This window comes from Eulemur rufifrons, chromosome 2 (assembly GCF_041146395.1).
Source record: "Eulemur rufifrons isolate Redbay chromosome 2, OSU_ERuf_1, whole genome shotgun sequence".
Classification (NCBI taxonomy): Eukaryota; Metazoa; Chordata; class Mammalia; order Primates; family Lemuridae; genus Eulemur; species Eulemur rufifrons.
The window spans coordinates 95,997,067-96,020,509 of NC_090984.1; the positions used below are offsets into that span (position 1 = coordinate 95,997,067).

The 23,443-nt window shown below is 40.5% G+C and overlaps 1 protein-coding gene across 2 annotated transcripts in view; it reads left to right on the top strand.

Moving 5' to 3' along the window:
- The window catches only part of RAD51B (RAD51 paralog B), a 725,590-nt gene that overhangs the window by 430,260 nt on the left and 271,887 nt on the right, over positions 1–23,443 (top strand). The gene's annotated exons all lie outside the window — the stretch shown is intronic.

Here is a 23,443-nt window from a genome sequence, read left to right on the forward strand (position 1 = left end):
AATGAGATGCGAAATAAGCACATGCTGTTAGAAAAATGGTACCAATAGACTTATTTGAATTGGGGTTATTGTAAACCTTCAATTTGTAAAAGATGCAATATCTGAAAAGCATAATAAAGTAAAGTGCAATAAAAGGGAGTATGCCTGTATTTCTGAACTGACATTGACAGGTTCTATGCATGTCTCAATTTTCATGTGTATTGCCAAACTGCCTGTGGGAAGTGTGTCAATTTGCACGCCCACAGAAGTGTTTGCAAATTCTTGATCCCTCATCCTATTGCCCACACCAGCAGTTAAATTTTTTTTTCAGTCTTTTGAGTGAAAATGACATCTACTTACTATGTTTGCTTTACTTTGATTACTAGAGAGATGGAATATCTTTTTGTATGTTTATTCCTCAATTGTATTTCTCCTATTGTGACTTGCTTGTTTGGTCCTGTCTGGAAACTCTGGGAGGGTTATGGTCTGCTTTGTCCATGGAATGCAGGATCTGGGCTGTAAATTATTTTTCAGTTGGATTGTATGATATGAAAGCCTATGGTAAAGAAATATTTACAAATCATTAGAGAGACATTTTAAGAATATCCTGTTTTATGATTAACTATACCATAGAATTTGAATGTCCTTAACAAAAGAAGAAATTCACAATACTAATTGGAGACATGCCAATCCTAGAGAAGGTAGGACTGAGCTGTGCCCCTCTGCTGCAGTCTCAGCGTGTAGTGACAGAATTGCTGGAAACCTCTCCTAATCCATACTACCCCACAGAGGAGCAGCTGCAGTAGTGGAGCACTCCCAACCTGCTCCACGCTGCCATAGGCCAGCCTCTCCGAGTTTTATGATGCGCCTGAAATGGAGTTTTACTGCATCCTCCCTCCACCTTACGAAAAACCATGGGGGAGGAAAGAAAAACAGAATCCACCAAGAGGAACAACCAGACCTGTCCAAGGGTGGGGAATTGGCTTCTCCATAAGGCAGTGGGAGAGTAAACTACAAAAGATATAAAGCACACCTTGCTTTAATCCCTTCCATCCGCCCAGAGCCCCCAGAAAGCTCATAAAGTCTCCCTTTCTGGGTGATTGGATTTCTTTAGCTCAGGGGCAAGCAGGGCATTTTGTTGTTTGGGAGAGGGCTCCAGGGAACTGGGGAAAAGGAGAATGGCAATCACTGGGGGAAAATGAAAACTAAGTCCCCTCTCTGCTTGCTTCAAGGTACTGAGTGGTAAACACAAACAACTGCTGCCTACAAACATGGGGGTGGAGGGGCAGTGCTGGGTGGCCAGGCCAAGTCAGCTGCCATTAGGCAGGGCCCTGCAATTCCTAATGGCAGTTACTTCCCTCGGAAGCCAGATATATCTGTGAGTTTTTTCACCTTTTGAGGGCTCCTCTTGGCTACCCCAAAGGAATTATTTTGAATACTCCTGGCAAAAATGTTGCTGAAAGTTGTGGGTGGTGTGTTTTTTCTTTTTCTAAAAAGGGTAATGGTTCTTCTCTGCCAGGATTTAAAAGCTGAAACTGTCTGTTCTTTTCGTTTGAAATTCAGGCTTTGGAGACCAGTCCTTTCAGATACTGAAAGAAGGAGAAAGAAAGGAAAGAAAAAAAAAAAAATAATAATCCTCCAGTTTGCCTTTGGTCTGCATACTTTTTGCTTGTTTGCTTTTAACCTTTCTCAGTGTTTGCAGGGTGCAAGGCACTCAACCTAGTCAGCCTGGGCTAGGCTCCTAGGCCTCAAACAACAAACACTTAAACAATCAAAACAACTTATTTGGCAGTTAAAAGAAGAATCTCCTAAAAATATGTCTTGCCTTATTCGTTTTTGAACTCCTGATGAAGGCAGAAGAGAACATGCACTTACTTGTTCTTATCCATTCTGTGGCCCACCCACTCTTCTGGACCTTCTCTTATCCTTCCTCACTCCCTCTTCCCCAAACACACACGTACACCGAGCTGCTTCCAAGCTCAGAGTCCACAATGTCTTTCCAGCCTCTATGCCTTCTCAGGTGCTTCTCCCTCTTCTGAAATGCCCTCTCCCCACCCTTCTCTGGGTGAAGTCCTCCTCGCCATAAAAGGCTGTTCTAAATGCACTGAGCTTCCTCACTGGCCACGTCTTATCATTCTTTCTATGCTTCTTTCTTTCACTGACTGGCATCCTTGAAAGCAGAGCCCAACCACCGGTGTCTAGCACAATGCCTGTGGTAGTGGTAGCAGCAATAGTATTCATGTTAGCAGCGGCAGTAGCAATAGTAACAATTACTCTCATTGGTTGCATGCCGTGTGCAAGGCAAGGTGCTAGGTCTCATTCATATGTATTGTCTCTAATCCTCCCAACAACCCCACATCATAGGTGAGATTAGCTCCATTTTATAGATGAGGAAATGAGATTTTTGTGAGGCAGAAAGTTGTGATACCTTTCCGCATCCATCATAAGGGTCATAGCTGACACTCAAAGGACAGCTGACACGAAAAAAGCATAACAAATTTATTTAATCAAAGTTTTACATGACATGGGAGCCTTCAGAAATGAAGACCCAAACACCCAGGGAAAACTGTCTATTTTTATGGTTAGGTTCAATGAAGAATGGACAGCTGTGTAGAAATGTGATATGATCTAATGGTAATAGACTGAGGGGTATTCGTTCAGATTCTTCTTGGCCTTCCTGTAGCATTCCTTCCTCTCGGGTATGGGGCAGGACCCCTCTGGAATGAGGGTCTGAAAGGAGATAAAAAGGAGAGAGAGTGACCTTTCTAGGTTTTATGGCTTGTTTTGGGGGAGAGGGGTTCTAGTTTCTATAAACCACCTTGGGGAAAAGGAATTCTGGTTTCTATGACTCCCTTTGGAGGATATGGGAGACAAGAGGGCAGGAGGAGGGCAGGAGAAGTTCAGAGAGAGACTTTGCTTCTGAGACCTTTTAATATTCTTTAGTTCAAAATAGTTAGCATGCCAAAGCACCATACTTTGGGGTATTGTTTTCTGAGCCCTGACATTTACAAGTTAAGAAACTCACCCAGGATCACATAGCTAACAAATGGCTGGACCAATGTTAGAAACCAGGTCTTACTCATTTCCACTCTATTTTAAGACCTCTTCTTAGGTGCTCAATAAATACCTACTGAATGAATGAACAGCTATTAAATTGTTTTCTGAGCCTGGGGAAATATTGCCAGGAATTTCAAGAGCCACAGCTTTTACACTTGGTCTCTTAACTTCGTTCCCTAGGGTGTTGTTAGTCCCTGCTTCTTCAGCATCCAATATCATCTTGTCTCCTGCTTTCCTCCTAAGAGTCATATCCTTTCATCATGTTTTAGCTCTGGGGTGTGGAGATGGAGAAAAGGGAGAGCCTCCTGGTCCTTGTCCCGTATATCTTCTTTCCTTGACCCAGTCCTTATTCCCTTGAAGTCTTTATAATCACCCCAAATAAATTAGGCTAAAGAAGTCACTGCTTTATAGATCTAAAATGGTTGAATATCAGCCACATCATATGGTTCAAACTAATACAGTGCATCTATCAGAAGCCATAATAAGATGCCTATAAACTTCTCTCATGGAATTGTTGTGAGAATTAAATACATATAATACACATAAAGGACCTCTTAGTGCCTGGCACATAGTGAACTCTAAAAAAAAAAAAAAAATTAGCTCTTTTCATTATTTTTATTAAACCTTGACTGGGGTACTAAAATTCCTAAATGGGAGTGAGCCATGAGAAATACATTAAGTAATATTAATAATTATTACAGCAACTAATATTTATTACTATATACCAAGCACTATTTTAAGGATTTCTTATATATTAACTCATTTACATTAACTAATTTTCATAGTAATCATATGCTATAAGTATTATCAACAGCCCCATTTTACAGGTAAGGAAGTATAGACACAGAGGGGTTACATTGGAGAGCTTAGGTTCAAGTTTCTGGTTCCAGAGCCTATATTCTTTTATAATTATTACCACTCTGAAAGAGAGTAAGCACTAGGCCTAAAAGAAACTTAATAGAAATGTAGTATATTCAGTTCCTTCTCATCCTTATCTCTCATTTGTATTTTCATGGGAATGAATATATCTGTGAAAGGCAAATGCCTCAGGGTTCTCACACAGTTGTAGGCACCACTGGGAGGCAGGAGGGGCAGCCAGAGACATTTTCCTGGTAAACAACTCAAAATGGGCAGAGCCTTTGTGCAACGAACCCAGCTTCTCTCAAACCAGTATTTCTCAGTTGCCAACTTAGTGCAAAAACCTGCATTACCACATTTGAAACTGTTTGTGAGGAAAGGTTTTGGGTACAAAAAATAGTTTTTCATATTCAGCAAACTTACAACTCTTGCTAGCCCTGAGACTGCAAAACACCATGTCTCCCTGTTTTATAGAGCCAAAACAAATTCTATGGATAAACAGAATTTTTAAAACTCCTAATATTTTTACAAATTGGTACAGTGCATAGAGTAATTGTTTGGTGCATTAACATAGATGATTAAAAGTAAAAAGATATATACACCTGCACACTACATATTTCTTTAGAAAATACGTGCATATGTAAAAGGAATTTTATGGATAAACTATATGATGTGTGTGTGTGTATATATATATATATATATATGTTAATATATATTTAAAATTTTTTGGTTTATTTGTGTTTTCTAAATTTTCCACAGTACAGAAACAGGAGCATCTTCAGGTGTGCGGGCTCCGAATCGGGCAGGCCTCCTCATTCCAGCGCTGTGCCCACTCTGACCTCCTTCCCCGTTTTTGTTTGTTACTCTGTGGTTGACATAGCTCTGTGGTTCAAGGAGGAGGGCCAGGGCCTGGTGTCATCTCCGAGGGTAAAATGCGACGCTCTAACAGCTATTTCTCCCACGAGGGAGAGCTGGAAACTAATGCGGGCCGGGAGTGTGTGCGCATGCACATAGGTGTTGCAGGTAGGGGCGCCAATTTAGTGAGACTCAGAGGCTACCCACAACTATTGTTCTTCTGTGTGCCCACATGTCAGATGGAAATCACATCACCTGCTCTATGTCACGGAGATCCCAGGAGAAGAGGTAAAATCAAGAAAGTTGTAAGGCGGGAAGGCACTTACGGCTGGACTCAGGCTTGTTATTCCACACATGCCCTGAATGAGAGCAAGGCCACCGTGGCCTTCCTTCTCCAGCGCCGGCACAGTTTGTGGCAAAGTAAATGTCTGTTCCGTATTTCAGCTTTGCTCCGCCATCTTCCCTCCCCCATTCGCGCATCCTCTTTCTCCTCCCCCTCCACGTCCCTGCTCTGCTCTCCGGATTGCCCTTGTCAGTCCCCTGCCCGCCCCCCTCACACACACCAGCCCCAGCATCCCCCTCACTCCTGAATGCGCTCTTCTCCTCTCCCCTCTGCTCCCACTCGCTCCTCAGGGGCCTCAGAGGACCCCCCTCTTGACTCACGACACCCATGAAACAGAGTGAGACGCTGGCGATCAGCGGGCACTTTGTGGGGAGGGCCAGTTAGAGGCCAGATTGACCAGGGCGAGCAGCAGGACGTCCAAAAAGACGCTTTGCTTCTGGGCAATGGGAGCCTAATCCCGTTACAGGATGGATGGAGCCTCCTGGGGCCTACAAGCCTCCTTCCCGCTGTGCCCGGAGGGATATCATTGGAGAGCAGCGCTGCGGAGGGCTCCGCTCGCCAGCAGCCCCCCTTCCCCCCAGCCCCTTCCATTCTCTTTTCTTTTGCAGTGACACATACTGCAGTGCCTCTGAGGTCATTTGTTTCCCACAGCCTCACAGGGCGCTGTGGCAACAAGGGGGACAATGATCTCTCACAGGAATGATGGGAGGCCTTGTTTTGCCTTAAATAAGCCCCTTCAAGGGAGCAGTAAGGTCTGTTGTGTGTGTGGTTTGTTTTTTCAGAAAATCCTCTTGCACGTAGTTCCAGTGTGAAGTACTCAGGCAACTTCAATTGAAGACATAAAGAATCCTATGTGTGTGTGTGAAGGTTTAATTTTATTTTTATTGCTGCTTTGAGACCAGGATTGTGTTTTCCCTTCTGCCATTTACCCTTTTCCCACTCACGCTCCCTGGACCCCAGCATTCTTGGGATAGTTTTAGGCAGGAGTTGGCAGGTGTTGGGGGCAGAGAGATGCCCATGTCTGGGTGCTGGCCTCTGACTGCCCTGGACTTTGGTGAGGGAGCTCAAGGGTTGGTGTGGCAGGCATTTAGTGCCCCTGCACATTTCTCATCCTGTCCTGGGTCTGAAGAAAGTACTGGGGACTGGGTAGCTAGGGCTGGGATTCACAGCAGAGTGACAGTGGAGGCAGGAGGAAAGAGTACTTTGTGAGCCACCTCAAAATAGACCATCAGCTTTAATGCCAGAGCTGCAGGGGAATATGCCGAAAGAATGAATATATTCCTACATATGGAATAAAGAGAAGTCAGGTTCTGTGCCTGATTCAGCTGTTTAATGAGGAAATATGTGAGGTTATTTCTTCCCACACCTGATAACACCACTAGAACACAAAGAACTGTCCTATTTGTCATACTGCTCTCTATCTAGTGTTTTAGGTCTTCAAACTGCTGAAAGTAGTTTAACCTTAGAGATTGCATGTGCAAGCATTGTTATCTGTAACAGCTTTCTGTTTGATGAATCATGCTGTATCATATAATCTGGATATTTCCTCAGGAGAAACTGAGGTTAGGCAGATTAAAGCTTTCCCCAAACCACATGATGAATTCATTTCAAGGCTTGAGATTAAAACCCAGATCCTTTAATTTCCAGATCATTACCTAATCAGTGTGATCTACAAATTCTTTTCTGTGTTCTAAAAAAAAAAAAAAAAAAAGGCAATCAAGACATTTTCTTTCTCTCATTTGAGCAGTATGTATTAGAAAAATTGATCTGTATAAACTGTATGGGTGTGTAAATTATACTTTTAAACTTCTCCTTTTATAACTCATATCTCCCACTGTTAATAAAATTTTGTTCACCTTTTTGATGTGTCAGACTCAAAAATTATTGGCTTTATGGTTGGGGCACTAGAAGAACATAGTATTTTTTCATTTACATTTTCATTTCCTGACTTTTTTTCAGTGATAATTTGAATATATTTGTAAAATACTCAGGCAGGAATGAGAGTTTTCCAGATATTTCAGTTGATTACTCTATTACAAACACAGTGCAATTCAAAGACTAGTATCACTTTTTGGTAAATTAAAGAAACTTTTTTTTGATAACTAGTTATCCTTGAGTTTAATAAACTTTCCTAAGATTAACTCTTAACAACCTTAGTGCGATTTTTAACCGTTCACAGTTCTAAAGTGGGAGTCCTGGAAGTTTTGATAAATGGATTGACATGTTGCCTTATATCTCTGGACCATCTGTTAAATGCTTATTCTCAACTGAAGTATTATTCATCAGCTTCGAGTAACAAACACACGATAGTCAATTCTAGTGGATAGCCTGTGTCTCTGATAGTGACAGGACATTGGACAGACAGACCATCTTCTCTCTGGCCATGATAGAAGTGTCCCAGTCTTAGCTAAAGCTATACTGACTCATTCTTCAGTATTCATTGTAAAGGAAACAACAGCAACAAAAATAATAATAGTCACTAATATGAGGTCTGTGACAGATGATGAATGGCAAAAGAAAACCCCTCATATATAGTCATTAATAAGCTAATTTTGAAGATGTTTGACTTTAAGTAAGTGTAGACTGTGCATAGTCTGTCTCATGTCAATGAACTCTAACAGCCTTCCTCTGGGGCTCACCTGAACATCCCCCCTACAAATCCCACCATGTCTTCCAGATGCACAGAAGAGAGTTTCATTAAATCCAAAATGGCAACCAAAAATATTGAATAGCAAGAAACTGGCAATAGTGGCTTTAGGAGCTGGTAAATAAATAACAGGCTTGTTGTCCCACACCCTAGTTTAATGCTCTCAAGAGGTTCTTATGTTGCTCGCATTAGTGGGCATGTAAATGAAACCCCTGTTGGTCTTGGCAGATATTGGCCTCTTCCGTGACCTTGTTTGACTGAAACAAAAAGTCATTGGTGGAACAAAAATTCAGAGCTCTGAACTTGGTTGAAAGAAAAGGGCAATTCTCTGAATTGGGTAATTGGATCACCCTCCCAAGTGCCCTAGGGCTTATATCAAACATATAAGAAGGGGATTAATAACTTCAGTGTATAAATGAGCTTCAGGCGGCTTCCAACTGTAACATTTCACTCTCAGGAGCTTTAGGACATAACAGATTTTTCAGAGCGTTTTGAAGTGCTCTTTATAAAATGCAGAAAGGGACTACAGACTACTGTGGAATCCTTGTAATTGTGCATGGTCCAGTCTGACGGGCAGGCAACCCGAAAGCCTCTGCGAAATGGCCACTTAATAAAACTGTTCATGAAATATATTATTAGGACTGAAAGATGATGACAATATTTTTTTCAAATTGTGCTTGCTATTCACTTCATCATGATTTTATAATCTAGACTAAATTAGGTAAACCTGTAACATAGAAAACTCCCCACCTTCCTATTAGTATTTCTCACAATTGAGTCTGAGGACTTCAAGACTTGACAAAGACCTATAAGCTTGTGTGTGAGTTGTAAGGGGCCATCTGAAAAGCTGAGAATTTCTTTATTTGTTTATTTATTCATTAATTTGTTCACTCAATATTTATTGAAAACCTACTGTCTATCAGGCTTGAAGATATAAGAAAGCATAAAGTAGACCAAGACTGATGAACAGACATTTGAAATGCAGATTCGTAAGGATTGAAGGAACACATGGGAAGGGAACCATTACTTCTCAGGAGTGAGGAAGTCCAGAGGAGGCTAATGGAGGTAATGAAAGATGAATTGACAGGGCAGAAAAATAGAGAAGAGTATTCCAGGTGGAGGGTACAACACTCGAAAAGGTTACCCACAAAGGCTGAGTTGGTGATTAATCTGGCCCAGGTAAAAAAAATGCAGGCTAAAATTGTTATTCTTCTCTTAGAGGAGAAGGATCAAGAAATAGTTCTGTTGGGTCCTGAGAAAGCAGGATTATTAAAATGGAGACAAACTGCTGGTGTCAAAGCTTGGGTAGAAAAGAGGAAATGAGAGAAAACTTCTGGAAAAAAACATTGGCATGAAATGTATCTTTATGGGTATGGGCATTCTGAGATTTCTGGCAACCACATAGAAAAGAAGAGGTTGTGGGGAAACATTCTAGAATTGATTCTTAAAAGCTACAGACCTGTATAGATGCCAAAAAAAAAAAAAAAATTAGCAGAATCTTGCTATTTATTAGATACTTATTGCTGATTGAGTTTAGAGGTGGAATTTTATTACTGAGGAAATATTACTAACGCTAGGTAAAGGTGCTTCTAGGAACCAAAATAGAACACCAGGAAGCTGATCAGGAAAAGAACTAACTTTAATCATGTGACAAGTGCATATTTTCAATTTTCTCCTATAATTTTTATAGAAACTCTGTGAGGCAGGTGTTTTACCTGTATGTTCACAAATGAGCAAACAGCCTTGGAGAAGTTAATTCCTCAGAATCCCACAGGCAGTATGTGGCAAAGCCCAAGGCTTTTCCATTCTCCATTCTCCCACTCACCAAGGCCAAATCTTCAGGCTGCTGCCCACTTGCCAGAGTAAAGGTAGAATATTGAATTCTCTTATATTTGTTTTGTTTTAGTTATTGACTATGTTTTTCTTCCCATAAAGTAGATGTGCTTCATTCTCTTTTTTTGTTTATTTGTTTTCCTATAATGCCTGGGTGCTTCCAGCCAGAGACGGCAAGTAGATTTCATCTTGCACTCAACTCCAAATGGTCCGTAGTGGCTGCCTGGACTGCTATATTGTGATTGCTCAGCAGCTGCTCCCATGTGTTCTGTGGTGGGGCAGTGGTGGGGCACGTGCCATACCTGCCATCAAGGCTGCTGCTTTTGCATCTTTGCTTCACCGGTAAAATGGTGAATGAGAGAAATTATCTAATGTCCTAATAAAAGAAAGCCATGCCTAACTCCCAAAATAGTAAACACTCTACTGCTGCGTAAAGAAATGAAACAGACCATTGAACTTGTAAGAGAGATGTGCAGTCTAAAAATTAGAAGGAAAAATGAAGTATAAGCCTAAATGAAGTACACTACAAACATCTGAAATATGACTATAAAATTAAGTTTGGATTTTGCAGCTAATTTTCAGGGTAGCTGCTGGAATCTGTTTTGTGGTTCTTTTCTTTTTCTTTTCTTTTTTTTTTTTTTTTTAGGGTTCTTATGTTTTTTATCCTCTGTGTGCAGATGACAATCCCCCCCCCCCCCCACACACACAAAAGCAAAAACCAGCCTTCCTGAATCCCTTGGCTGTAGAGTTTAGCCAGGACCCAGCTCTCCTCCTTGCAGCTAGCACTTGCTTATCCTGAGGAGGCCAGATGATTCATCCCTTTTGGGAGATGTGACGTGGTTCCACACTGATATCACCCATTGGGCTCATTGTTTGAATCCCCAGATTGTGTGTTTATTGATGTTTCATTTAAAAATAAGTCACTTAAGGCAAATAGCTTAGCCTTCAATGGGTTTGGCTATTTGTAAAATTTGGAAACCCATCTGGGAAGCTACAATCAGTATCTTGTTGGAGTTGTGTCAACTTGGGCATATTGCACTTCAGCACACCAGCTCTTTTGTGGATTGTGTCCATTGAGTTGAGTTGTGGAAATCTTCCCTCAGAAAATAGAGCATTCAGGAAGTGGTATTGGTGATCCACAAAGCATTTTTGTATCCTCTAAGGTTCTCTCCTGGTCATACCATGGTTTCTTCTTGGGTAAATTGTGAAAATGGGGTTCTACCTTTGTCAAGGGAAAAAGTATTAGCTTCTTGATTTTGGAATTTTGGTGCAACTCAGTCACTGAAATTCTTCTTTCACAAACTAAAATAGGTGCCACATTCTTCATTGTCCCTCCCATGACATTATACTTATTTCTGGCTGCTAGGTTTCATTCCAGAGCCTCTTGCATTTAAGTGGTGGATAAAATAATCATGATTACTAGCTCAGTACAAGTTATTGAATTAAAGACCATGGCCTGGTCCTTTCTCTGCATCACACAGAAGTCATTTCTGTACAAAAAGTGCGGTATACAATATACAATTTTAAAAATGATCTTTCTTCTACTTTGTGCTGCAAAAACAAGCTTGGAGGGGATGATTCTCTCACAGGATATGGAAATGGCCCTGGATTGTGTCCAGGGTTGGTGGCACAGCTGCTTTTTCCTGCAAGGGACATCCACATCCAGAAGAGAAAAAGACAAAGTTAAATATATAACAGGAGGCTAATGACTGAACCTATTAACAAGCAAACGGAATTGCCTGTTACACAATCCGTCTGTAATGACACATAGCCATTGGCAGGAATTATAGTTTACATTTAGAAGACATTTTAAAACTCTTTACCAGAGGGCAACTGATCCCATAATAATGATAGCAACAACCACATCTATTTACAGTGCCTAATAATTTTAAAGTTCCTTTGTATAGCTAGTTTTATATTCATTAGTAAGGCTAGTAAGTTGGTTGGAGAGGGCTAGATTTATAAAGCCAGGTAACGATTTTGGATTTTTTTCTAAGCTTGATGCAAAGTTTGAAGGCAGGGATGGACATGACTTGATTTACATTTTGGAAAGATTATTCGGCCTGCAGTAGGAGCACAGACTATAAGGGAGTCAGGTGAAAGCTGAGAAACCGGTCAGGAAAGATGACACTAATCCAGGAAAGAGATCATGGTGGCTTGGACTGGAGGGTTGTGGTAGAGGGGATGAGAAATACTCAGATTCAAGATAAATTTTAAAGAAATTGCTTATAAGACCTGCAAATAAATTAGATGTCAAATGTAAACATAAAAAAATCAAGAGTTATCTCTATATTTTGGGGCCTAAATGACTCTGAGAATGGTGTTATTTTTTCCATCCCTGGAGTTATTTAGGCTGAAAAATCTGGGAATGTTGGGGAGAATGGCAAATTGGGGTGGGGGATCAAAGTAGGGATTAAGAATTCTGTCCTGGAAAAGTTGAGCTTGAGATGTCGTGCAATTGGAGAATATCAAGGCAGCTGAATAAATTAGTCTGGAGCTCAGGGAAATGGGCTGAGCTGGAGTCAGGAATATGGCAGAAGATTTATCCTGGAATACATCAATATTTCGAAGTGGAGAAGAGGAGGAGAAACCTGCAAAGGAGACTGGGATGGAAGGGACAATAAGGTGGGAAGAAATACATGAGAGTGTGATTTTCTGGAAGCCAAGTGAAGCAAATATTTCAAGAAGAAAGGAGCTAGGCCCAGTGCTGCTGAGGGGTCAAATAAGATGAGGATGGAGAATTGACCCTTGGATATGACAAGATATAGCCAATGGTGACCTTGACAAGAGTGGTTTGAGCAGAGTGTTGGGAACAGAAGCCTGACTGGAGTACGTTAAAGAGAGAAACAGCATAGACATCTCTTTTAAGGTGTTTTGCTACAAATAGAAACAGCAAAATGAAGTGGCGGTTGGAGAAACAAAACAGAGGGTGTTTTTTTTTTTTAAAGCAGGTATTTTTTCTTTTGCATTTTTATATTGATGTACATGATGCAGTAGAAAGGGAACATATGATAATGCTGGAGAGAAAAAGAATAACCATGGATGAAAGACCTAGAAGATATATTAATAGAAAGGGATTGGGATGCTGGTCCAAGTGTATGGGCTGGCCTTAGGCTGAAGCAGGGCTGCTTATCTACTGGAACAGAAAAGAAGGCAGACTACGTGAGTATAAAGGCCAGCAGGTTAGTAGATATGGTGATGTGAGGATGAGGCAGTTCTCTTCAAATGGCTTCAATTTGTCAGTGAAATAAGACATGAGATGGTCAGCAGAAAGTGAAGAAAGGGAAAGGAATGTTAGAGATCAGAGAAGATGTAAAATAGCCAGATAATCTTTATATTTTGCCACCACTGACTTTGACTCCTTAATGATTTCATGAGGAAATACATCCAAGGTTAAGACTTGGTAATTTACTCAACAGGTAGAGAGCCCAGCAAAAAGAAAGGAGTCCCTACTTGGCTGCCAGCTCTGTATGGTGGGGACGGGGAGTAGGTTATGTACAGCAGGGGTGAAATGGTATCTGTGTTAAGGGAACCTCCTCTGAGGACTCCCCTGTCTCTGTACTCCACCGTAGTCTGTCTGTAGGGTGGAGGCTATCAGAGCTTTTGCCTCTTTCCAAGATGCCCTACTGGGCCAGAGTTGTGGAGCTTGAGAGATGTCTCCCAGTTCTCCCAGAGGCAAGGCTGACCCAACTCAATCTGTCCCTCACTGTGTTGCTTAGAGACACTCACCAAACAGTCAGTCATCACCCTACATCCATACTATGCTTCTTTTATATTCATGAAAAAACTCTTGACTCTCATATGTGCATGTACTACAGACCCAACAGTGAGTGTTTGGGGAAGGAGAATGTTAATCAGAGGACTTCCCAGATGGTATTTATGTACTATGTTCTCTGACATATATTTGGATTCTACTCAAATGCTGTCCGTTTGCTGGGGTTAATTAAAAATCTCATATTCTAAGATCCTTGCTTGGTATTCTGATAACTAGAAAATTAAAAGTTGAGCTTATAAGTCATTAAGAAGAAACAGTGAAATTAAAGGGGAGATGCCTTTTTTCTTTTAGAGCCCCTGAAAGAGCAAACAGAATGTTTTTCCCTCTTTAAGGTGGTAGCATTACCTTTTCACGTCACTTTTCACTGCTTCTCTCCAGGAATCCTGCTATGATGTACTCCATTCTTAGGGTATTGATATTTGCTTTTGTATCTCTGTGAATCTCACAAGTAAATAAAAATAAGTACAAATAGTACTATAGTAATTTCATCAAACTAGGTCCTTTGAGACTGGCTATGTGTGTGTATGTGTGTTTGTGTCTCCATTACTTGCTCGTCATGTTGAGCGAGTTATTTGCCACTGCTTACTGATTACCCTAGGTATATTGCATTTATAATCTTATTTAATCCTCGAAACTGCTCTATCGTTGTCATTGTACAGATGAGGACATAGAGGCCCAGAGTGGTTTAAATGGCCTGTTCAAGTAAGTTGGAGAATCAAGATTCTAACTCCAGTCTCTATTTCCAAAGCCAGAGATCTTTCTACTACACCACACTGACTATATTATTTAGTCAATGATAATAATGGCTTGGTCATTTGCATTTTGTGAAGCATCTTTTATTTGAAAAGCTGAAACTCTATAAGCATTATCTTCTTTGTGATTTTGAGAGAAGGAAAGAACCCACATTTATTGGACACTATATGTGTGAGATGTAATTTTAGGCACTTTCACATACCAGACAGCTTATATTATCTTCATTTTACAGATGAGGAAATGAAATTTAACGGAGAAATTAAGTAACTTGTCCAATATTACACAGCTCACAAAGGAGTTAAGAATCAATCTCGGCACTTTCCCTCAGCAAACTCTAAGCTCCGTTGGAGCAGGGAGTGAGTCTGTTTTTAATCACTGTTACATCCTTAGTGCCCAGTACAGGTTCTAACTCTGGCATATAGTAGGTGCTCAGAAAAACATCATTGAATGAATAATGAGTGAATGTGCTATAAGCTGAATTAGAATGCATTGAGCCTTGTGTCTTGCTTCTTGGTGTCTTCCAGCAATTGTCGACGTGATGCAATGAGAAGATTCTGAGAATGAATCAGAGAATGCACGCATGTTTCTATTGCAAAACTCTTGCTCTTCTCACAGCTATGCAACCTAGGTGATAGAATTGCTTTTTTATCGTTGGGAAAACTGAGGCACAGAAGTTACCTTGGCAAAGACTTTGCAAGTCAGTGGACAGTTTGTGGCACAACTGAAATCTTGAGATTCTCACCTTTATAGCCCTAACCACTTAACAACCCTGTGGTCTTGGTGGGGTTATAGCTTTCCATAAATCTGGTACTTAATCATTTAAAGAGATGGCAATTTATCTTAAATACGCGCCTCATTATAGATGTGACACACTTAGCACAGATGGTCTCAGAAGTTTTTCCTGGCTTCCCTTACCCTAACAGTATCTAGTATGTTAATGTCAATATTAGCTTTACTGTTTTAGGTAACTTTGGTATGCTTCTCATTAGCTGGAACTGTAAAGAGCTCAGTTTTACCTGCGCTGAGGGATCGCTAAATTCCTATTGGCATATGAATGCACAGTCCCATGTCGAAAGTGAGGTCATGTTTCTCCTGGATTGTGCCTGTATCTGATGAGCCTGGGCTGGCGTGAATCCGAGACAATGAAATAATCACACCCATTAGCTCACCAGGGCCCTATTAAGATGTGGCCTGGCTTTCCATCCATTTCTCCTGCTTGGAAAAACTGACACAGTCATGATTTGTAAAGGTTAGTGCAGATGGAACTGCTTCAGCAACTAAAAGTTAGCACTACCCTATTTAAACTTGGGACGGGTCTGCTGCTTGATCTCAGGAAATAGCACTTCAGGAGCCAGGGTGCAAGGATGTTCTTTAATCTCTTTGTGTGTGATAGTAAAGTTGAATTTTCCTAATACTCTCTTTCCCCCTCACCAGCTTCAGTGGCTATGGGGGCGCTCTGGAACAGTAGTTCCCAAACTTTTCACTTTTTGTTATATTTCTTTTTATAGACCACACATTTTAAAGGTTTGGGTCCAGTGAACAAACTGTAATGGTTAAATATGGTTTGAAATGGTTAAATCTTCTGCCTCAGATCTTCCTCCCATGGTTCTTTCTCCAGGACACCTGTGAAAGGCCCTGTGCCTGCTCCTGAGTTGTGGCTGACAGTTACACTTCCAGAGTACTCTTCATCTTAGCCCACAGAGCTCTTTTCACAATTATAACTATTATTATTGTGACTGCTTATATAGGCTGCAAGGACAGAGACCATGTCTGTCTTGCTTACGGCTGTTTCTCCAGTGCCTATGTCTTTGCTTGGTACATACTCGGCACTCAGTAAACCCTTGTTGAATGAGTTAATGAATTGGCCCATTTAATTTCAGTGAAAATGAAATGTGTCCCTTATATTGACTTGGGAAGTCTTATTCTATGTAAATTTGATAGGATTTTTGAAGTGTTGATGACAATAGCTTGAATGAAAATCAACAAGTTTAAAATAAAGGTTAACTCTGGGTAGGAGACAAGGTGATGCTATTGGAGAAGGATTATACAAGAGGCTTCCGGAATATTTTTAATATTTTGTTTCTTAAGCTGGAGGACCCCTAGGGACCCAAGGGCTTCAAACTTACTCCTGAACTGGAGGGACATGCCTAAAAAGCCACCTGCTATTTATTTCATGGACTCCCAGTGCAAAGCTGTTGGAGCCACTTAAGGATTTTATAAAATGTGAGGGCGTTATTAAAGTAGGCTTATAACTTTACAGCTCTTATGATTGTTCACCTAACTGCCTTGAAAAGTACCTATTTTTCTTTGTTCACATCTTTGGAGACATGCAGAGCCACTGCAAACAAACCATCCTGACTTTCCTTTTGTATCTATGTCCTTTTGAACCCATCTCACTCCCCTAAACCACACATTGAAACTAACCCAGATTAAAATCAAAATACAACCCACCTACCAGGAATGGTTAGTTGAGCACCTACTACGTGCTTTATATTACAAGCTGTAATTAGAATGCCTTGAGTCTTGTCCTGAGCTTCCTTGTGTCTTCCAGTGGACATCATGATATAAAAATGAGAAAGTTATCGGAAAATGGTCTTATGCCAGGGAAGTTTTTCAGTCTTTCCTAATGTACTGATGCCCTCTGTGTTAGTCACAATCTTTGGAAGTATCAGATTTCTTGGAAAAATCACAGCACCTGTCAACGCAGTTGGGCAGCGACCCAAGTGGGGTGACTTGTGCTGCATTGCTTCCTGGTATTCAGAGACCACCTAAAACCAGAAGCTTGCTAGGCCCACTTCCTGGGGAGTATCAAGGGAACAGGCCCAGTCAGTCCTCTCATCAGATTGCATTCAAAAGTTGCTTGATAAATCAGTAAGGCTGAAAATATTCTTGGCAGTTTCAACAGGCAATGGTAAGAACATGCTTTCTGTAGTTACAATGAGTTCATTATTCAAGGGCCGGAAGTAACCAAAATCATTGATTGGCTAATTATACATAACTCAAGGGTCATAATGCTTCAGTCATTATGTGGGAATATTCATAAAGCACTTGAGATCAGCTCCAATAAAGAGGGGAATGCACCCAGGGACATTACAGGGTAAAAGTCTGGGAATGTATATAGTGTAGGATGTTACTGGTCTGAAATGGAAGGGTTTAATATGTTATTGAGTTTTGCAAACAGATTCTTGGAAAACAGATTCCCTGAGTCTTTCCCAGCTTTCAGATAGGATGTAAAACTAAAGGCTTTAACCATTACTTGTGGTTGTCTAAAAATCTACCCTATTTTTCTTAGGAAGGGAAGCAGTTGCCTCTTAACACCCTGGCCAGATTCCCAACATGTACAGGGTGGCCCATTTAAAACAGGCCTGTGGATGCTTCAGAGTGAGGGAAGGGGCTTGTTGTAAAGCACCATGTGTATGTGGGTGTTTAGTGAATATGAGCTGATTAAATTGGCCACCCTGAATTATAACCTCATACCTTCTATAGTTCCTCTCCAGTTTTTAGCTCGGGACCATATTCTTCCTACTTTTCTGCCCAAACTTGTTAGGCAAAATTATTCCTGCTATTAAAACTGCTTATGTTTTCTACCCAGCATTTCTCTGTTTCAGTGATGAGCAGAAGCACCCAACCTTGGAAATACCTTTCAAATTGCTCGCCCTGCTGCAGTGATGTTCTGCATCTGCCACACCCACATCACTTCCCCTTCAGAACCTCTCGCCTCCATCTGCTTCCCTGTCTCTGGCCTAGCACAATACCAGTATCTGTCTAGAGCAGATAGCGAGCCCTGCCACAAACAGAAGAGTCTTGTCTAAAGGAAAAAGCTCTGCTCCAGAAATCAGGCGGCCAGGGATTGTGGCTCATTTTTGCTGATAGCCATTTGTGTGGCTTAGGGGAGTCACTGTCTTCACAGGCCCAAGTTCCTTAATCCCTAAAAGGAAAGCGTGAGGCAAAATCAGTACTTCTCAAATTAGGGGCTGTGGATACTTGGGGTCTGCAAGTTCTATGAGATTTTAAATTTTTTATGCTTTTACTTTGAAGATTTTTTTTTTTAATTATAAAGATAACACTTTGCTATTGAAAGACAGTTTCAAAAAGTAAGCCTTAAGTTTCTTAAGTTGGTGATTCTGAAACTTAGTGTAAGGTCTCCTAGAGATTTTTAAATATGTTTTGGAGATCTCAAATAATTTTTCTCTTTCAAAAGGACTCCTATATCACTCCAGTTTGAGAATACTGGACTGTTTCCATCTACTCATAAACTGAATATAGAGGTAGGACAAAATATTAGCTTTAGCTTTCTTATCCTCATCCTATTCAACCTAGTTACTTTTGGACCACTTCAATATGTTTAAGTCTTTTAGTATATGGGCTTCTTTTGTTTTCATAACGGAAGTATTTCCTGTTTTCAATTACTATATATTAAATTATAAAGAGCATGTTTCTCCAATAGCTCCTTCCTTTTCCCTTTAAGACCAACAGATCATTTAATTTATTAGTGACCAACCTGGTTAGTTGAGACCACCTTCCTCTATAAGGTTTCTGTGTTGGTTGGAGTGAAGAGATATACAGTCCATTCCTCAGTATCTGCAAGAGGTTGGTTCCAGGACCCCTCATATCAAAAGTCCCTTATGTAAAATGATTTAATATTTGCATATAACCTATGCACATCCTCCCATGTACTTTAAATCATCTCTAGATTAGTTATAATACTTAATACAATGTAAATACTATATAAATAGTTGTTATATTGTATTTTTTAATATGTATTATTTTTTAATTGCTTTTTTTTTCAAATATTTTTGATCCACTTTGATTCTGCGGATGGGGAACCCATGGGTACAGAGAGCTGACTGTACAACTCTTACCAGTAATCCCAAGATAGAGCAACCACAACAGTAGTCTATGTATGCATTCTGCTTTTGTAGTTTACAAAGTGCTTTCATATGCATTATCTCTTGATTTCCATTGCATTCTTGTCAAATAAATGAAACAGGTAGCATGATCCTCATTTTACGGATGAGAACACTCAAGCCCAGAAAGTTTGCCTCATGTCTTCTGACTCAGTCTCTTTGTTCTTCCCAACAGTGCTTCCTCATCCAGTAACAACAACAGATATATATTGGGTACCTGTTATTTGCCATATGTGCTGTTCCAGAAAATCATAAGTGGAGCTTCTCATTCAAGGATAGACTGACATTGCCAGGCTTTGCTCAGCCTGACATAAGTCACATGTCATTATTTACTAAAAGACCTAGCTGGTCTCATGTAGTCCTGTTCTTGGTTCATAAAGGTACTCAATAAATATTTATTGGATGATGAGTGAATGAATGAATAAATATAAAAAAGTTATCCCTCTGTTTAAAATTTATCCATTGGAGATGATTTTTGCTGCACAGATTCTTGCCAACATTTTTTTCAAGTTCCAAGTCAATCGGATTTACTCAGAGACTGCCAAGTGCTGTAAAGGGAAAAGAAGAGGGAACTGCTGGTGGGCCAGCAAAGGAAATCCCCTTTCTGGCTTTATCCACCTTCCTGTCTATGATTGGTGTCCTCGGCCTCAGGGTGGACATGGGAAGTGGTATCACTTTGTCTGCCTGGAGTTAACTGAATAATCGTCCTCCCACCATTAGAAGAGGAGAGGAATAATGGAGGTATGTGAAGAGTAAGTGGAAAGGCAGACAAATGTAACCAAGTTGGAAGGTTGGGATGGAGAGCAGAAAAGTTGGTGGGAAGATAATTTCTGTGGTCAGGATATGTCTGAATGGAAAGGAGAGAGATGTTTGTCTGCTCCTCCGTAGTGTGGTTTGGCAACTTGCCCTCTACTTCCCAAGAGAGCTATTAGTGACCAGGGACATCACATTTTAATCAAGGCAGCTCTTGCTGGCTGGTAAGCTAGGCTCCCCTGGGTGTGGTGAAGTGATAGCAGGGTGAAGAGTGAGGCTGCTGGTCACAAAGGGATCCACTCACCCTCTTCCACTGTTGGCGGCTGCTGTGGTAGCTATAAACATATAGCGTGTACTCACGTACTCATAAATGCTAGTTATTGTCATATGATTGCATTGTGTATGAAAGTAGATTGCCCGGAAAAAGTGATTCCTCTTCATTTTTATATACTCATTGTTCCTGGAACCACTTCCTGAAATTCCAGGCTTTTATATTGCTGCCGTTCTCTTAAATTGCCTCTTTCTCAAAGCCTCAGGTTTCTGGAGATGTTCTTGTGCTGAAAGTGTGCTTCTAAGTATTAGTAGCTTCTGGGAACTAGTGAAATTATCTGACTGCTTGGCCAACGAAGAGGCTACTTTCCCTTCCCAATTACTCCTCTCTGATGGGAGTTGTTGGTCATCTTGAAAAACTAGAAATGTTTGATGGGCCCAAAGTGAACTTGCAGAGCATATTGACCCAGCCAAACTGAAACACACACGATTAACTGACCACACACCTGGTCTTAGGATGACATCTCACTCTAGGAGTAAATGCCAAGGGTGGTGGTTAGTGCCCCAACAGGACCTAGGTGGTGAAAGTTAATATACAACTATGTTTTCTGCCAGGTAGTTTTCATCAGTTTCCTAAGGATGTCAGTGTGTGTGTATAATTAAGAGTATTTAATCATATTATAATTCCCCACAGAGAGATGGAGTGGAGGATGAAGGATCACTGACTTTTATAGTCTCAGCAAGAGTCATCAGTTGAAAAAAATAAAAACAGAAAAATGCCAAGTTTCTGGGCTGTGTCTGTGCCATAACTCATTCAGAAGTCTGGCTGTCACCCACCACCTTGGTGTCATTTCAGTGAAAATGTAATCCCAAATCTTTTGTTGCAATCTCAGGGCTATCACTACTTTAGTATTAGGTTAGAATATGAATTACAAAGGAAAACTGTTATAATTCCCCCTCCATCAAGGCTGGATTTGTGTACACCCACATAAGGCAACCTTTGGTTTGAAACAGTGATGACTCCAGTCTTGTAAAAATAACTGAAGTGGGCACTCAATCATTTTAAGTTAGGTCTGATCAATAGGGTGAGCACAGTTTAACTGGCATGTGCTCATAGGCTTCTGAATTAAAAGAGCAGAATGTAGAGCCATCAGTTGAAGCCATGGAGTCATTTTCATGTCTATTCCAAGTCTTTCACTCTTTCCTGTTTCTCCATATATTCTGTTTTCTTTGTCCTGTCAATTGCCAACTTAGCTGCTGGAAATAATTTCTCATTTTTGATGAGGAAACCAAGTCCCAATGACAGTAAGTGACTTTTCAGAGTCATACAGCTCTTAGAATCTGGCTCGCCAGAATTCCAGTCTTTCCACTTCATCTGATGGTCTTCCTTGGGAAGTATATTTTTACCTATTTCTAAGGAGAACCTACCAATACGAGCTTCACTTAAAGCAATATTGACTTCTTTCCTAATTCCCCCAAATCAATCATGGTGAATTTCTGTTAAAAAGCCACAGAATGGAGTTTCTCTATGATTAGATTTTAACACTACTTCTTCTCCTTAGTCAGTAACAGTGTCACCATAAGCAGACTGAGTACAATGGAAATCACCACTTAAGTCTCTACTCCAGTTGTTCTTTTTCAGGAGGAAAGAGTTTTTGCTGTTTCTGTCCACTCAAGATCTCTCCTACATGTGGCCCCAACCATTGTTTCTATCATTCCATCCTATGGTTACCTCAGATTATCTTTGAAACAATCAAATGTAATGGCCAGTGGATGCAAAATACATAAAAAATAAGATTTGGGATTAGGAGGCTCAAGGGAGATGGATATATAGGGAAAAGATGTAGGAAGAACAAGAACAGGGACTGGCAGAAAATACATTATGAAATAAAGTCCATTTATTTAGCTCTGGTTAGTGGTTTATTTCACCTAGAATTTCTCAACCTGGGCACTATTGCCATTTTGGGCCAGATTATTCTTAATTGTGGAGGGCTTTTCTGTGTACTATCGTATGTTTAGTAGCATTTCTGCCTTTTCCCATTGGGTAGATGCCAATAATATCCCCCCATTTGTGGCAACCAAAAATGTCTCCAGACATTACCAAATACCCTAGGGGCAAAGCCAGGGAGTAGGGGAAAGAATTGTCCCAAGTTGAGAATCACTGATCTCACCCAGGGTTTTATCTTTGACACCAGCACCATAAGATATTTTGTGAGAGGACAGAGTGGCCTTCCTATTTTTAACCTCAAAAATTAGGACCCTACCGCAGGCATTCCTTATCTAGCGTAGATACATATTATTTATTTGTTCATTTATCCATTCATTGTTCAAGAACAGCTGTTGCAGATGACACTATTATCAGGCACTCTGCTGAGTCCAGATGAAAAGACAACCTCCCCAGAAGGACTTAGAACTTAATACCCTTCAAATTCTACTCAGTACGGTTGATTTGCTCTCCAGTGCTAATGAAGTTAAGATTTTGAAGTTGTATTCACTTATCTGGCTTTAATTTGGACCAGCGATTTCACTGACTGGACCAGCACAAATGTATCCTGGCTATTCTAAAAAACACTTTAAAGACATATCCTACTGATGGTATGTTAATAGCTTCCTGGGATATGAAAGGCAAGCTGAAAGGACTGTTAGGGACAAGATGGGTAAAAGCTCTTATTAAATCACTAGCATAGTGTCACATGGCTTTTTTCTGGCCTAACTGGGTCCACCCCCCTTTAGTGTTAGAGCACTATACTTCCTAATAACTCATGGCCTTGTTTATGTTCATTGTATTCCTTCAGTTTACTCTGATCCCTCGTTCTAGATAAGAAACTACAACTGGTTTAAAAATCAATTGATTCTTAACTTGCTCGTAAATTTCCCCCCATTAGAAGGAAGCAATACCCCTTATAATTTGGTGCTAATTCTCTTTCAATATTTTTAGTCTCTTTGGATACATGTAAGTTGGATTCTCATTAAACAAGATAAAAATATATTTTACAAGCTAACTTTTTAAAGTATCAACCATAAGATTATAACATCCCTCATTCAAGCTTTTTCACAAGTTAACATGTGTACCAGTGTCCTAGGTGTTCTCAACCAAGGGCACTGTTGCCCCCATGGAACATTTGACAATGTCTGAAGTCATTTTGCTTGTCACAACTGGCAGGGGAGTGGGCAATGTTACTGGCATCTACCCAGAGATACTGCTAAGCATCCTACAATGCACAGAGCAGTCCTACAACCAAGACTTACCCAGCCCAAAGCATCAGCAGTGCTGAGGTTGAGAAACTGCATGGTGTATAATACAGATATAGAAGCTGGGGGAGCAGATAACTGAACTAGATTTATGCCGATCACTTATCAGTTTCACCTCTTCAGGATATCCTTCTCTTTTAACAAGGAAATTGTGACAGTTA